Raw genomic sequence first — 2999 nt, 5'->3', positions numbered from 1 at the left:
GCTATGTACTTCCTCGTGCATATGGTACGACAACTTTTCTCCGTGCCCCTGGTACTCTGCTCAGAAACACTTTGCCACACACACACACTCCTCGTGCATATGGTACGACAATGTTTCTACATGCCCCTGGTACTCTGCTCAGCAGCACTTTGCTATGTACTTCCCGTGCATATGGTACGACAGCTTTTCCACAAGCCCCTGGTACACTGCGCAGAAACACTTATGCCACGTCGGCTGTACGCGCTCTCCTCGCTAGCTAGTTGCTGATCTCCCCCACCTCCAGGGGGCCCCGGGGACCACCATCACATCTCCCTGTCTCCCTTACCGCTGAACAAGATGCATGCTGCTCCACTGGCCCTGCTGCTGTTGTGTCTCCATTTGGCCGAGGGGGTGAGTCGGCCTCCTCTCTCCTTTACGGTCGAAAAAGATGTGCTGCTGGCGCACTGGCCCTGCTGATGTGCTGTCTCCATTTGGCCGAGGTGGTGAGTCGGCCTCCTCTCTCCTTTACGGTCGAAAAAGATGTGCTGCTGGCGCACTGGCCCTGCTGATGTGCTGTCTCCATTTGGCCGAGGTGGTGAGTCGGCCTCCTCTCTCCTTTACGGTCGAAAAAGATGTGCTGCTGGACAGGCCTCGTGCATATGGTACGACAGCTTTTCTCCGTGCCCCTGGTACTCTGCTCAGCAGCACTTTGCTATGTACTTCCTCGTGCATATGGTACGACAGCTTTTCTCCGTGCCCTGGTACTCTGCTCAGCAGCACTTTGCTATGTACTTCCTCGTGCATATGGTACGACAGCTTTTCTCCGTGCCCCTGGTACTCTGCTCAGCAGCACTTTGCTATGTACTTCCTCGTGCATATGGTACGACAACTTTTCTCCGTGCCCCTGGTACTCTGCTCAGCAGCACTTTGCCACACACACACTCCTCGTGCATATGGTACGACAACTTTTCTCCGTGCCCCTGGTACACTGCTCAGAAACACTTTGCCACACACACACTCCTCGTGCATATGGTACGACAATGTTTCTACATGCCCCTGGTACACTGCTCAGAAACACTTTGCCACACACACACTCCTCGTGCATATGGTACGACAATGTTTCTACATGCCCCTGGTACTCTGCTCAGAAACACTTTGCCACACACACACACTCCTCGTGCATATGGTACGACAGCTTTTCTCCGTGCCCCTGGTACTCTGCTCAGCAGCACTTTGCTATGTACTTCCTCGTGCATATGGTACGACAACTTTTCTCCGTGCCCCTGGTACTCTGCTCAGAAACACTTTGCCACACACACACACTCCTCGTGCATATGGTACGACAATGTTTCTACAAGCCCCTGGTACTCTGCTCAGCAGCACTTTGCTATGTACTTCCTCGTGCATATGGTACGACAACTTTTCTCCGTGCCCCTGGTACTCTGCTCAGAAACACTTTGCCACACACACACACTCCTCGTGCATATGGTACGACAACTTTTCTCCGTGCCCCTGGTACTCTGCTCAGCAGCACTTTGCTATGTACTTCCTCGTGCATATGGTACGACAACTTTTCTCCGTGCCCCTGGTACTCTGCTCAGAAACACTTTGCCACACACACACACTCCTCGTGCATATGGTACGACAACTTTTCTCCGTGCCCCTGGTACTCTGCTCAGCAGCACTTTGCTATGTACTTCCTCGTGCATATGGTACGACAACTTTTCTCCGTGCCCCTGGTACTCTGCTCAGAAACACTTTGCCACACACACACACTCCTCGTGCATATGGTACGACAATGTTTCTACATGCCCCTGGTACTCTGCTCAGCAGCACTTTGCTATGTACTTCCCGTGCATATGGTACGACAGCTTTTCCACAAGCCCCTGGTACACTGCGCAGAAACACTTATGCCACGTCGGCTGTACGCGCTCTCCTCGCTAGCTAGTTGCTGATCTCCCCCACCTCCAGGGGGCCCCGGGGACCACCATCACATCTCCCTGTCTCCCTTACCGCTGAACAAGATGCATGCTGCTCCACTGGCCCTGCTGCTGTTGTGTCTCCATTTGGCCGAGGGGTGAGTCGGCCTCCTCTCTCCTTTACGGTCGAAAAAGATGTGCTGCTGGCGCACTGGCCCTGCTGATGTGCTGTCTCCATTTGGCCGAGGTGGTGAGTCGGCCTCCTCTCTCCTTTACGGTCGAAAAAGATGTGCTGCTGGCGCACTGGCCCTGCTGATGTGCTGTCTCCATTTGGCCGAGGTGGTGAGTCGGCCTCCTCTCTCCTTTACGGTCGAAAAAGATGTGCTGCTGGCGCACTGGCCCTGCTGAATCCCTCTCTCCATTTGGCCGAGGGGGTGAGTCGGCCTCCTCTCTCCTTTACGGTCGAAAAAGATGTGCTGCTGGCGCACTGGCCCTGCTGAGTTCCTCTCTCCATTTGGCCGAGGGGGTGAGTCGGCCTCCCCTCTCCTTTACGGTCGAAAAAGATGTGCTGCTGGCGCACTGGCCCTGCTGAGTTCCTCTCTCCATTTGGCCGAGGGGGTGAGTCGGCCTCCTCTCTCCTTTACGGTCGAAAAAGATGTGCTGCTGGCGCACTGGCCCTGCTGAATCCCTCTCTCCATTTGGCCGAGGGGGTGAGTCGGCCTCCTCTCTCCTTTACGGTCGAAAAAGATGTGCTGCTGGCGCACTGGCCCTGCTGATGTGCTGTCTCCATTTGGCCGAGGTGGTGAGTCGGCCTCCTCTCTCCTTTACGGTCGAAAAAGATGTGCTGCTGGCGCACTGGCCCTGCTGAATCCCTCTCTCCATTTGGCCGAGGGGGTGAGTCGGCCTCCTCTCTCCTTTACGGTCGAAAAAGATGTGCTGCTGGCGCACTGGCCCTGCTGATGTGCTGTCTCCATTTGGCCGAGGTGGTGAGTCGGCCTCCTCTCTCCTTTACGGTCGAAAAAGATGTGCTGCTGGTGCACTGGCCCTGCTGATATTCTCTCTCCATTTGGCCCAGGGAGTGAGTCGGCCTCCTGCCTCCTT

This window comes from Pelmatolapia mariae, unplaced genomic scaffold (assembly GCF_036321145.2).
Source record: "Pelmatolapia mariae isolate MD_Pm_ZW unplaced genomic scaffold, Pm_UMD_F_2 NODE_ptg000081l+_length_62999_cov_1, whole genome shotgun sequence".
Taxonomy (NCBI): Eukaryota; Metazoa; Chordata; class Actinopteri; order Cichliformes; family Cichlidae; genus Pelmatolapia; species Pelmatolapia mariae.
Note: the sequence above shows the minus strand (reverse complement) of the source record.